This window comes from Anopheles stephensi, chromosome 2 (assembly GCF_013141755.1).
Source record: "Anopheles stephensi strain Indian chromosome 2, UCI_ANSTEP_V1.0, whole genome shotgun sequence".
Taxonomy (NCBI): Eukaryota; Metazoa; Arthropoda; class Insecta; order Diptera; family Culicidae; genus Anopheles; species Anopheles stephensi.
Genome location: NC_050202.1, coordinates 2,403,038 through 2,417,576, shown reverse-complemented (window position 1 = coordinate 2,417,576; position 14,539 = coordinate 2,403,038). Strand labels below are relative to the sequence as shown.

Genomic DNA, 14,539 nt, shown 5'->3' with positions numbered 1-14,539 from the left:
ATTCTAGATCGATTCTCTTCGGTTTGGATGCAGCTAGACGAATATCTGGAGCTGGTATGCGGTTACTGGAATCTTGGAACTAATGTCCCGGTATTAGGTGCTGATCTTCAAATAACTATTCAAGGTCTCTTGATTGGATACACAGATTTGTCTCTGAATCTGTTTACCTTCGATACATCTCCAATATTACTCCAAATGTTTTCACCAGGGTTAGAATGAAGTTGGTAACAAGATCTAATCAGTATTGTCTCCTCAATGACTTATCTGCCGAACAAATGCCAATATTGAAGTATGCACACAATTCACAAGAAACAAAAAACAGCTGAGCTGACGTTTCGAAATCGTTCCCAATCTTGTTTGTTGATGACTTCTGTCTGGTGTACTGTATCTAGTGCGAAGAGTGCTTGTTTTCGAGATCCACACTTCCACCCGCTTTCCCGCGCAGAACCCTGAGTTCCTCCCCCCCCCCCCCCCTACCAGTGTATCGATGTCTGCGGAACAAATTGGCTGCGGTTGCACGACATCGGAACCCGGCCTTATCGAACTCCGACAGCGCGGTTCCACAGCTCGATTTGAATAAACGACCTTTCGATGGCTCACGACGAAGCTCCCATTCCACCCCACAGGGACGCCGAAGTGAAGTGGGGTGATATGTTTATCGTCTACGATGATACCACCTCCCGTCTTCGGCTCCCCCATCGGCCCTTCATCAAGTTCTCTAACTGTTGTTCCGTTCTTCGTCACCAGTATTTGTTTGTTTATGTGTGGTTGCGATGCACCCACGACCACTTCCTCTCTCTCTTTCTCCCTGTCGCCCATCTTATCCTAAAGGGCTCTGGAAGAAACCGGCCTCCCGGTTTCCCGTGTTATTCCCTTCCGAATGCTTCTTTCTTTCTCTCTCTCCCTATCTCGCTGTCTCTTGAGCTGTTTCCACTTTCATAAAAGTGCATTCGTGGCGCATCCGTAAGGGTCAATGCTCTCGATTGCCTCGATTGCATTGCCACCGAGCGAACGGCAACAACGGGACACACACACACACACACACACACACGCATGGTGTTTCGTGTTTCGTGCGAAGGGCGCTGTGTGCGAGTGGGCTTCCTATTATCATCAGCATTCAACAAAAAAAACCCGTTCGCCACTCGTGAATCGTGACCGTGACCGGTTTTGAAGATTTTTTTATCTTCATTCTCCCACTCGGTTCAACCTCCCCTGTGCCTTCCCGGTGGGTTGGGAATTCTCAAATAAGTTGCATCCTTCCGTGGTTTGGAACTGCTAGCACAAGAACTCCCTTTCGCAAGGAACGCCAAAGTTGAAGTGGCATGCTAAGCGAACTTTCTCCAGCACTTTAAAAGCCCCAAAACTTCACGATCTGCCCATCGCATCCCCGTTCCGGGCCGGGGCGTGAGAATGGCCCATAAATATGCAAAAATCATAATTTGCGCCAGAAGTGTTCATTAAACGTAAAGCATACAATAAAAATCCATCACCGGGCGCGCTCCGTCACGTCCGGTCCGTTTCGGCCTCCGTGGGGATATAGTCCCCCGTACTTTTTTGTTTTGTTTCGTGTGCTGTGAGGCCCTTCTGGTACACGGGGGTTTTTTTTTTGTCGGTGTAGTGATTCTGCCCGGCCTGTAATTTGACCGTTTAACATTATTTGAAGTTTCGCCCTGCCCTTGGCTGCGCCACCAAGAAGAACCGCTTTTCCCCGGGAACGAACTTTCTTAACGGGAAACGAATATTTTACGGGTCGATGCAACTTCTTTTCCGCCGCGGTGGTTTTACCCCTTTTTTCCTGGTGGCGCAAACACTCTTTCGGTTTGTTGAGATGAATATATTAATTCGGCAGTACAGCGCATGGTAGAATGTTGCAGTAGAAACCCATCTTTCACTTCCAATATCGCACCAGCGTCCAACGCCGAAAAATTGTAAAGCGTAAAATCAGTCATTCCAAGGCGTTTTTAGTCAATTTTTATAAATTCACCGTACGGCTTGTTTTACTTAATGTTTTATTTATTTTTGTGACCAACTCTCTTGTACGCTTTGTACTGTTTGTTGTTTTTCGCTTGCATTTTTCCTTCTTAATTTTGCAATCATAAAATTACATTTTTTACAAGTGTTTTGATCCTTTTTTCTCCTTTTCTTATTTTCATCTTTGTTGGGCATTCGAGTTTTCCTTTTTGTTTCTCTTTTTCTTCGATAAATTCCAAAACGTGTTTTACGTTACGACTTTTGCAAACGTAAACGCAAACCATTATTCTGCACTGAGTAAATCGAGAGCCTCTTTTTAACAACTCTCCACCCGACTTTTGTGGATATAATGCTTACCACAGCACAAGACTCTTATAAACCACATTGTAAGACCGGTGCAGAACCCTTTTTCCAAGCAAGTCCCCGGACATAAAATTCTTCCTTTGTTCCTTCCGGGATTTTTGGGGATGTAAAACCACCACATCACTCTCAAGTTCCAAGTCACAAGTCGGTGGCCTTTGTTCGGTGTGCTATCGGTGTACATGGATTTAATGGAAACCATACGGGAGCACCTTATTTGCCTTATCCCGAAACTGGTCGGGCCAACGGTTAGGCCAAAGGTTGTTAAGCTTAACCCTTCCCGAAAGCAATTGTTTGGAGGCAGTTGTTCTTTTTTTTTTGCTGCAGTTTAACTTGTTTTATGAGGCCTTCCTGTGTTACAGGCTCGATATCGTAATTTAGATGATCCGAGAACGTAGGCTCTTTAACCCTTCCTACCGAGAACGTGACGGCTTCGGCTTCGGAAGTGTGCCATGCTGTTATTCGACGTAATAGTTTCCAGCCTACTCTAGCCATCTGCTCCTACGATACAATGGTCCGTATCAGTCTAAGCCTCCTCTATTGGATGTGTCCCACCCAGTTCACCCACTGGTGGCTTCGGTCAGTGTGGCTCAGCTTCTTCGCCTAGGCTTCGGAGAACCGGTATATGGATATACGCCTATCCGTTCTGTGGCATTTCACTGTGCAGGGCAGAAGATTACACAGACCGTGACGAAGTCATCTCATTTTAAAATCAAATTTACGGACTTTCGGGCCGGCAAGAGAAAACCCCCCATCGAAACCTGATATCCCACATGTGGTTGCGGTTTTTTTTTTGTTTTTATACGCCCCAGCTCTAGCTGCTGATATTATGTTGCCTTTTTATTATGCACCTTCCAGCTCTGCTACCCTTGCTACCCTGATTCGTCCGCTGGGTAGCGCTGATCCACATACGTATTTTTGGGGCTCACGTCGTACTCGAGCAGATATCACATCACATTGTGGGGCCTTTTTTCAGAGGCATATTAATCGGTAGTTAAAATTTTACATCAACGAGCTCGGCGCTTGTCCCGTATCTCTTATCGCCGTGTGCCCTTCGCACTGACGGAGCCATCCTCCTCAACAGGTCCGGCAAGCCGAAGTGCTTTCAACTGTCGTATCGGTAAGTCGTTGGTTTTATCACAAATTGCTTCACCATTGCTTCCTCCAGAGCGCCACCGTTTGTACTGCTTTCTCCAACTTTATGGATGCATTATAATGCCGTTCAACTGCGGGTGGAGAACCGACGAAGAAGAAACCCTAGAACTTCTGTCGAAGCCTCCAAGCGCTTACCCAATTATCGATTAACGAATTACAACGCTGTTCTGCGCTTGTTGCCGTCTTGTGCGGGTAAAGGAGTGTTGCAAAGACTGTATAGACTACCGCCCAAAATCAAGGCCCTGGCCGGCCTGGCTGCCATGAAGCTGAAGCGAGCGAAATGGGCACGCGAAATCAGAAGAAAAACACACACACACACACAACAATTCAGGCCACGAACCAACGGGTCCAACGGGATATATTGATTGTAACATCTTCTTCAACTCTCTGCCACAAGATCTTCGCCTGCTTCTTTGTGATCATCGCACACAGACACAAACGCACAGTGTGATCTCCGCGCACGCTAGAAAAACCGGTAAATCAACGAAAGTTGCCTACGGACATGTTGCTCTCGGACGAGGTTCCCATCGTGCTCTGTTGCAATTCCTTCTCCCGGAGTCCAGTCGCCAATGACTGTTTCCAAGGGCTTTTGCTGACGGAAGAACAAATTGCAAATCGTCGCGTCTTCATCGCATCGCGCGATCCGAGTACAGTTAGAACTGTCTGTGCGAAGGATGTGTCCTTCGTATATCTGACATCACGAACAAACTGCACTGCTCAGATTGGATGTTGCAACCAAGAGCCCTGGTGCCAATCAAGCGGAAAGAAGCGAACCACCCGTACCACTCCGATGGAGATGAAACCTGTTTGGCAAGCTTCTTCACGTTGCAAACAGAGATTCCTCGCGGTGTGCGCCTCCTCCTCCGGTTGGAGAGATCGAGTGATCGTTGGTAGGATTTAGTTGATACACACAAAGACTAGCGAAAGTTTGCACGAATCAGGTTCCCCGTGTTGCGATGAGCTAGATACTTTATCGCAACTCTAAGGAAACTAAATCATCTTAGGAGCCTCGTCTGACTTGCAGTTCAATCCTCGTGAGTCCGCAGCAGTACGAAAAGGAATAAGGCTGGAAAATTGAAAACAACCCTCCCTCGATTCGGCAGGGAAGTAATTGCTTAGGAATATCATTAAAAAATCGAACTAGATGAGCGGCCGACGACCCGACCCGTCCGAACAGAGCCTCCATGAAGCATCAAGATTTATGGATGTGAACCATTCCGTCCATTCCGCTGACTGGCCAGCAAAGTTCAAGGTGAACGGTGGTGTGCCTCCAATTTGCTCGAGATCGATCAACCGTGCACAACCGTATCGGTGGTGGAACAGTGCCTGGTGTGGATGGTGTATTCCTCAAACCGTGGAACCGGCAGCAACAAAGAAGTGGTTGAACCATCGTGCGCAGAAGCTTCCTTGAATGGATCAGCAAAAAGAAGCTTCGTGTGATGGTTTCCTGTAAAGATTTCGGGTTCCTAATTCGATATCAAATTTTGACAACCTGTCCGAATGATGTCTGTCAAACGACGTAAGACATCAAAATCCTTGAAGATTTTTACATTTGAATTTGAATTGTAGGACTATTAGCGTGTTTTAATTCTTCAGTTATTCTTGTCCAAAACGTCAAACAGACATGTAGCTTTTTCAGGTGTGTCATCAAGAGATATTGGTGTTTTGAGAGACTTCCCGAATTTCTGGAAGAAACCCACTATGTTTTGATCACCAAAGTTTCTGACCAATCTGGTTCTCCTTCACCAAAAATCCCCAGAACCACCACCAGAAGCTGCACAGAAGCAAAGTGACAAAAAACAACCCAACAACTGCCCATCGTCCGAATGTGTGCCACCGGGGCCTTCTCAGTGCCGGACGAAATGCGTCTTGCGGTTTAGTGCTCCAAAAGTGGGTCTCCACACGTGCGGTATGTGTGCGGCACACAGATACACCAGAGGCAAAGAGAGAGATCTCTGAACACCACAGTGTCTAGGTCTCGGTCAATCAGCCGTTGGCCGAGAGAGTGGAACGAATCGCCTGGAATAGCCACCATCACCTGCGGGGCCCGGTCGCTCCATATTCGGTGAAGAGGCCAGAGTCAGGAACTAAACCTCACCGGTGCCCCCTCCCCACCTCCCGGATCGGACACATGCGTCTTCCAGTCGGAAGGGGAGAGGGCACTGCTTGGCTGGCACTATTTGATCGAACAGGTGGTGGGCGCTTTGGGGGTTTCCAACGGAGTTTTTCCACTCCATCTCCGGTGTGTTACTCACCGAACAATGTGGCTGAACTATTTTCCACAAATCAGGTTGATTGCAATTTCCTACCCCGGTGTGTACCGAACATCCAAAAATCAGTTCTTAACAAACGCTTGAAGGTGGTAGCATCCTTTCTAACCGCAAATCCGAACCCCGTGACTGACCAACACGGTTTGCGAACTGAGATGGGCAGCGATATGTATCTTCCCGACAAACGGACGAACACAGTTAAGGCTTACCTTTTGTTGACTTAAATCGTTGAAATTCGTCGGTGCATGCGTGTTTTGCGGTTGTGATGCTTCCGTTTCGCTACTAACACCGCCCAAGACCACCACTCCACTGATACTGCACTGTTCCGAGTACTCCTAGAGTGGCCACCTGTTTCTTCCTCACCATCAACGTTGTAACATTTTATTCTTTTTCGGTTGGATTTTTCTCTTCGCGAACCTTTTCTTTTATTGCTCGCTACTGCTGTTTTGCGCGCTACTTGCTGCTGCTGCTGATTCCCATCGCCCAAAAAATCTGGGCAAATCACTAACAACACTACGTCGATATGGTCGAATTAAATATCTGCAAAACAAAATCGAGAAGAGAATAACATAAGAATCACATAAAGATGGTATTTAACGTGAAAAGGAAAGAAAATCAGCGAAGGCAAAAAACCGGCACACCAAGTAGAGACTGTTTTGAATAAACGAGCACCGTTTTCATTTCGATTCCCGATATTGGGGCCAAAAAACATTCTCCAAAACCGATCGTATAGCGATAGCGTCATAAAAAAATGATTTCATCTGCTTACCGGAGAAAAAAAAGCAACAGCAAAAAAAAACGGCAAAATTCGCTTTACAAAATAAGGCTTCTCCTGTTAACAAGACTAAACGCTTCGAACATTTTCAATCGTGGAAAATGGAATGTTGTTCACTGATTTTTTTTTCTTCAGTGCTTTCCTTTTCCGTTTTTTCACCTCTCTCTCTCTAAACAACAAATGAAAAAGAATGCTTTTCAAAAACATGCTTTTCTGCTTAACTTGTTTACTGCATTTTCCATTCCGGGTTTTTGCTTTTTGCTGTTGTTTGTAAAAGTTTTCTTTTCTGCAGAAACTTTTCTCGGCTTTTTTTTTCTTCTCCGTTTGCTACTTTTCTCCTTTATGGCGTAGTGTTGGGTGGTTTTAATTAAATTAACTTGTTTTTCAACTTTTTTTGTACTTTTGCTTTGCATTTAAAACTTTTATTTAAATTGCTCTTTCTCGATTTATCGATTTATTGCACATGATTGATTGCAGCTTCAGAGTTTTTCATGGTGATTTATCGTTGTTTTTTATTATTTATTCACCAACTTCACGGAGTGTTGAGATAATATTTCAAAAATGCTAAACTCACAACCAACTCCAGGAAAAGAATCCGTGGGAGAACTGAAGTAGCTTACACTAAGGAAACCCTACTGAGATGATACCCACGTTTTACATGGAAATAAAAATTAAACGCACAGTAAATTGAAACGAGACCTTCCGACACCGGCACCCAGCGTCAGTGTTAAGCCCGATAAGTCTAGCCAAACACGAGAACTACACGAGGAAAATAGAAGACAAAAAAACTTCCAGCGCAACCTTAGCGAGCGAACCAACTAGAAGTAATGATATTCCTCCAGGGTAAAAGTTTCTTACGACGAGAAACTTTCCACCGGAAAAGCAATGTCTTGTTCGGCCAGGAACCGGAACGACCACAGGAAAACCCCAAAAACCCTTCATGCAACGAACTCCCAATACCGGGGAGCAATCGGTTTGGAGTCGGTATTAGAAGCATACAGATGCTGTCCACAAGTTCGGTCTGTGATTGTGGGGTGTCAAGTGTGGTTAAACCCGGCTCTACCACCAGGGGCGAGTTACAAGATGTCACCAAAACTGACACCGCAAGAGCGATTAAGCCTACAGCACCTTCTGATCTTAATTAGCTTAAACACGACAATTGTTCGCACTGAGTGAGTATATGAATCCAGCTTAATCGTTTAAATGGCAATTTAAATTCACCGGCAATGATTCCACGCAAAAAGAAGATACATTATGCCTTACTTGTCAGGGTAATTCGATATCTAAATGAGGTTAAGCTGAAGCTGAAAGACAAACAAGTGCATTTTTTCGTAAACAACACTAAGAACATTCCTTTAGCAAAACCAAAAACACCAGCTAACAGTTCTCACAACGTTTGGCATTTAAAAATTTGACCAAGAACTGCTACGTGTTGGTCTAGACATTTTTTGCTTACTCCAACGAAAGCTACCCAACACCGCCCGAATTCCCGTTCGCTGGACCAGTCCAACCAACATAAAAAGGCGGTTTATTTTGAAAACACCTCAGAGTGTGTGACCTCCACCAATTTTTCGCATGTTTTTGGTGGATATACACTGAAGAGGAGGAGTGTGTGAAGCTTCCAGTAGTGGGCTTTGTGCACTGAGTGGTGCTGTATCTTTATGTAGCGTCATAGCGACAAACGGGTTGCAGTTCTGCCGCAGTAAAAATACATTTCGTGTTAAACTTTTCAGGGGAGGACTTCGATCAGAGGACGGGAAAGAAGGAGCGAAGTCGCATGCAAATTAAACGCTAAATGGCTTTCCATGCTGGGACTTTATTTTGGAGTTAGCGGAGAACTAAAATTAGAAGTCTAAATATTGAAGATGTTTCGAGAGAGAGAGAGAGAGAGAGAGAGAGAGAGAAGAGGAGTTTAGAGAACATTACTCTTAAAATAAAGTGCATCTCTTTGTGTTGCTGGATAAACTCATTTAAAAATAATAACTCATTCGGTTGTATCTGGATAAATGAAATGAGCATCAAATACCCTTTGTTTACTCGCCGATCGATCATGCTAACTATGAGCAAACTTCTCCAACGCATGCTCCAAGTTGTGAGCATCTCCCTTGCAATCAATCACAAAGAAGCTCAACCCCAGACAAGGTGTCTTGCGGCGGACTCATCAAAGTACCTCGCTGGACGAAACCGGTTCTACTTGAACCGTTGCTTGGGCCGTAACCGAATGTGGCGCACCGTTTACGCTAATAGTCCGAGATTCGTGTACGAGATGGCATGACACGCATGTTGATGATGTGCCCTTTCTTTATGTCTATGCCACTGGCTCGGTCGAGAATCGAGAAGCCGTCGCTGCAGCGTCGTTTGTCCTCATTAGCGCCGGCAACCTTCAGCATTCGAACGCTCCGAATGCCGAGCTTTTGCTGCTGGAGCTGTTCTTCCCGGCGCACGGTGCTAACGGATATGACGACAATGATGTTAATTAGGGAACTATCAGTGGAAGTCGTTCCGATGAAACCTTTCACTATCACACCTTAGCGCTTTCCCAAGCGGAGGAAGGAACTCTCTCATTTCCACCGTCCAGAGCCACAACCAAGGTGGTCTGGACGAGAAGTCATAAAACATCAAATATAATCTTCGCGATAATAACTGAAGTTTAGTATTTTTTCTTGAAGTTAGGAGATCAACTAAGAGCCTAAACGTCACTAAATAGCCATTTCTAGGATAACTTAATGGGGAGGCTAAGTACCTTCTCGAATTTTTTTAAACATTTTAGTGACCAACTTTTGAGACATTCCTAGGCTGGGAATGTGATGTCTCTATACAAACAAACTGAGTTCCTTCGAAACTCCATACATCTGTGTCATCCATTGTCTTCCAATATCTGATTGGATCGGAGCAGATACGATTAGTTCCAGAGTTTGCTTACAAGCACATCGGGTCACGACTTTAGCATCAGAATGAATCCACCCCATGCAATGCCAAAGTCTCGTCGTTCCGAAAAACCAGTTCCCTGCACACAAAACCATCCCCATTAGCTTCACGACGAAAAGCTGTATCCACAGCGCTAACGACTCCTCTTTCGCAGTCCCTTCCAGAGCTATCGCCTTTATCTCTGCATGTTGTGGATCAATTGGACCGGAATTTCTCCACCAACCCATTGGCCACCATTTTGGTATTCGCGTTCGCGTTCGTTGTCCAGCGGTGTAAACTCTCAATCCACCAAACCAAACGCAGAGCCTCCGACGAAAAGGAAATACCCGGTTTCGATCGAGCCCGCATTCAAAGTCGCCTGTGGCCTTAAGTCTCAAGTTCAAGCGAACTGAAGCCGCGTTCCCCTTCGCGGGAGATTTCGAGGCCATTATAGAATGCATCCGAACGCGTGCACGACACCGCGAGACTTGACCAAACCAATGACCACGAACGCTGCTTGCTTTAGTTACTCAGCGGCGGGAATCGACAGCAATCTCGGACGAACGCAGGGAGCCCGAACGATCACCCGGCCAACCATCGTCGCCAGCGTGCTAATTTTATACCTCGCTTTGCAACCTCTGTTGCAAACCAGCAGCCACGTATTGGATGTATTTATCCGCACCTTTTCGACCACCCATGTGATCCTCCAAAACTTGCCCCCGTCTCCGCCATCTCACACACCGGAGACCGGAGAGAGAGAGACAAAAAGAAGGTGGCATAGTTTAGCGATGACGATGTATGATTAATCGCACAAACTGGCTTTCCGCCGGTCTTCGTGGCAGCTGTTGGTGAGGGTTGGTTACTGCAACAGCTACAACACTCGAACCTTCCAGCCACGATCGTGTGTTCATGTTGTTTTGCCCCAAAGCTTAGCGGTAAGTCGACGACAGTGTCGCACCTTCCATGGCACAGGACAGTTTGGAACCGACGAAAAACGTGACTTTTTTAAACAAATAAGCCGTGTATGACTCCACCACGTTGCTTCATCCGGACAAAAAAGCTCTGGAACGAACCACTGGGAAGGTATTCTTACTGGAGATCATACACGCATTATGAGTTTGCTGATTAAACATTCAAATCATTCTTTTTCAAGCTGTCATTTCATTCATGTTTGTCTCCGTTGAAAGCTAAATGGAGTTAAAGTAAAATAAATTCTACAATATCATCGCAATTCTCTGATGCCGAACACCAAACCAATAAATTCTATTAGCCCAAGTATAGGAAAACATGCAGAAGCGAGAACTTTGCCTTCATTTCACAGCTGTTATCAGATTAAATTTCAATCTACTGCCTGCTCCCGGTGGGATGATGGGCTGTGTGGTAGCGTTCAGCCCGGTAGATCAGATCTCGTTTGGCCATAGTTTCATCTGTTTCAGCCGCTGATTATTCCTGCCGAGCACGATTGTTTCTGGACAACGGTGGAACTAATCAAAACTGTTCTGTTACTAGCCGCTGTTCTGTAGCTAGTCCCGCCGGAGCGCTGAGGTCCGCGTTTTCAGCATAGATTCTCCGATAATCCAATCACTTCTTCACCGGATGCGCATGTGTTTTGATTATCTACATACGGCAAGCAGGCTTCGAGCTGGGCTCCCCTAGCGTCTAGTCTTCTTTTCCCACCTGAACCTGAACGGCTGGCAGTTTGCGAAATAATCATTTCGTTGCCTGTTTGATCCGCCCGCAGTCGAGTTCGAGTTTGATTATTTTTATCGAACATATTTCCCTATTTAACTCTTCCCATACCAACGGAAGCATTTGTTTAATCTAGTTTGTACACTCTCTCTCTCTCTCTCTTTCTCCCATCTTTTCCTCTTAATCCTTTGTGCTTCTTTTTTATTTCCCAAAATTGGCTTTTACCACTTCTTACCGGTTTTGCGATTTTTGCTCCACTTAAGACCTATCAGATGGGTTGAAGGGGAGAAAAAAAAGAGCCAAACAGACAGCTGCATGTAATAAAGCAGAATAAAATTTAACAGTAATTTCCCCGACTCAGTACACACAACAAACGATCAAGTTCATTATCAGCAGCAACGCAGGGAACATAAAAAACGTGCTACAAAGTTGCAAAACGAGAGAACAATAAAACACACACAGGAAAAACGGAAAGAACACGAAAACGGAAAAACTAACACCGATTTCAAAGCGTGATAATAGAATGAAAAATTAGACCATCCGATACGATACGAGCACAGAATGAACAGATCGACGGAACGCGGGCGTAGCGAACAAAGAAAAAAGGAAAAAACATCACCAACAAAAGAGAAGAAGAAAGGCAGAGAAGAGAACAGGAATGTGAGGTTGAAGGGTAGCATTAAGAGGGGGTAGGAAAAAAGCTAGTAGCCGACAAAATGACCACCAAACTTAATGTGTGAGGTTAGGAAAATGGAAAAGCGTGACGAAACGATGGATGGCCAACAGTTTTCCCCATCCCCCTCAACAACATCCCTTAAATCGTGGGAGGCAACAGCAGCGCCGAACGGGTACTTGAAGCGCACAAGAATGCGCTTAGAACCGGGCCGGGTCAATTAACCGTTCCGATTGTGTTCCGGTCGCGAGTCGTGGGGGTGAGGTTGGGGGTGATTTCACCGACCAACCTACCACCCATCCTCACCGTCACACATTGCCCAACCGGCGCGGTTCGGTCAATTAATTTCGATTTTCCTGATGTCCGATGCACGCGAACGCCCCGGCCGGTAGACCGTTAGAGAGGGTCAGGTGTACTTTGGCGATGTTTTGTGTCGAGAGTTTCGGTGCGTCTTATTTCGTGCCTGCTGTTCGTGTGTGTGTGTGATGCTATTTGCTACCACTTATTTGATGCTTATTGTCTCCAGTACATATGCCAGGCACACACACGTGTGGGGAAAACCGAAGAACAAAGCACTCATGAAGGGGGGGGGGGGGGGGGGGGGGGGCGCCAGAACGGAAAAAAGCTTCACGTTCTAATTGCTCACCGGTGTGGCATAGATTTTCACCCGACACTGCCATTATCGTTATAGGAGAAGCCGTGGTCAGAATATTCTATTCTGGAACATAACAGAACACAGGCCCATTTAGTGGGTCACATTCGAAGTGGAACAAGCTTTACTGTACAATGTTTATTCAGCTTGGGACGCCGAATCGAATTAAGAAATTGCTCCGAATTGTACTCTTTCTCGAGCTGCAGTTTGTGGTTTGCTTAATAGAATTGTGGGTAAAATAGAGGGTTATAACCACCGTGCCGTTTTGAGTTCGAATCGATGTTTGGAATAATGCTTGTTTCCTATTGAAATTAATTATGCCTTTTCAACTTGTCTTAAAGGTGTAGCTCTAGATCTATGTAGAGATCTGAATATGACTAAATTGAAGAGTCCTTTGACCTAATGTTTGAATCGTAAAAGAAGTTATTGACTTCCCGAAAAAGCCCACCTGACCACTCAGTACTCACACATGACATACTCGTCGATTTTTCCCGTTGGTTTTCCAGTTCCCCGTCCTGGTACCGCTAGCGTTTTGTTGGAATTTATAATACCACGCTTTCCCAGAAAGTCCAGTGTGTGTGTCCCAATCGTTCCATCCCATGAAATATTCCGTTCGCTTCACCCTCGAAAGAAAAAAAAAAATGCTGACCCCGAACGAACGGTTAGTTATAGCTCTAGAGGTCTATAGTTATGGGGCTACAGCTTTGCCTGCCTGCCGAACTACCGCAAAATGTGCCATTTTATCATAGAGAGCCACCGGTAGCACTTTTCAAACACTTTTCCCTTAACGGAACTATGACACCTTCCTGCTCCACCATCATACCAAAAAACTTTCCCGTTTCGCCCTCTTTTTGGTGATTTTTTATTTATGTTTTTTCCTCGTTCGAACTACACGCCGAACCGACCGGAAGGCCGAAGAAGAGCGTAGATGAACTTAGAAAAACTAAGCCAAGGTGCACTTGACCGCGCACTAGAGATGTCTATGGTCTATGGAGCAGGTTTTGCTGCTCGGCAAAGGTACTCGAGGGAATTTTGCACCTTTTTGACACGATGACACTTTGGCGAGGATATTCGCCAGGGACGAGACTGTTGGTTGCTTGCTTCTTTTGTACTTTATGTTGGGTTTAAAATGAGTAAGGGTGTGTGTGAGGTGCTTACGAACAAAAGTCAAGCAACGTATTTGTTTTGCTATAAAATATTACTTGGCCGTTTTGTAATTAGTTTTAATTATTATTACATCGATACCGATTCAAAAATTCATTCCCTATTCTTAAGAGATGAATACAAAAGAAAATAAATAAATAATTAAAAGAAGTTAGAGCAAATACTGCCACTATGCAATAATGAACTTGCAAATGAATTTAAATGAACGTTTCCAGGACACTGGGACATACAGTTGCCATCAGTAAACCGAACAGGCGCCACTAACTATCTAAATATTCTACGTACAAAAATCTAGAACCGTACTAAAAACATTAATCCTTTGAACAATCCCGTACCGTTCCCGCCCGGCTCTTAAAAAGGAAATGAGCTCCTTCACGCTACCCTCATGCTCATCTTCTACACATTTGAATTTGTTCTGCAATTATGGCAACAGATTCAAACGCAATAAAACCCTTTTTCCTTTAACCACAACCCAACCCAACAACGCGCAGTTTATATGAATTTTTGCTGACTGCCAGCAAATGATTTTCCTTACGCTCAGCCTCCTGCCCAGCAGCAAGCAATGTTTCACTCATTTGCAATTCGACAGCACAGCAGTTGTGTGGAGGGAGAGAGAGAGAGAGATAGAAAAGGAAAAAACAAAAAAACAAATCCCCCGAAGGGTTTAGAGCAACGCAAAATCCAGCACAGGAATGAAGCTTAATTCTATTACTGCTTCGTTTCCATTTGTGTTTTAGGAATGGCTCACCAGCTTGCTTCCCTTGCCTTTCCCTGTGCGTTCCCTCCGGTGTGGCAGCAGCTGGTATAGCTATTTCCGGTTTTGATTACTTCGTCCCGGTACCTCTGGTATGCGGTAGAATTTGAAATTAGAACGCTGCCACTAGCCAGCCAGCCAGTCAGCTCAAGCTGTGAGCAGGATAAGC

The 14,539-nt window shown here is 45.2% G+C and overlaps 1 protein-coding gene across 9 annotated transcripts in view; it reads right to left on the bottom strand.

Annotated features, from left to right (window-relative positions):
• Window positions 1-14,539, bottom strand: part of LOC118503098 (putative polypeptide N-acetylgalactosaminyltransferase 9) — a 64,352-nt gene that overhangs the window by 28,777 nt on the left and 21,036 nt on the right. For 8 of the 9 annotated variants that reach the window (XM_036036004.1, XM_036035997.1, XM_036036006.1 and 5 more), the window contains one exon: window positions 5,966-6,296. The exons of the other annotated variant lie outside the window; for it this stretch is intronic. The gene's annotated coding sequence lies outside the window, so the exon portion shown is untranslated. The remainder of the gene's footprint in view (window positions 1-5,965; window positions 6,297-14,539) is intronic. 9 annotated transcript variants of the gene reach the window in all.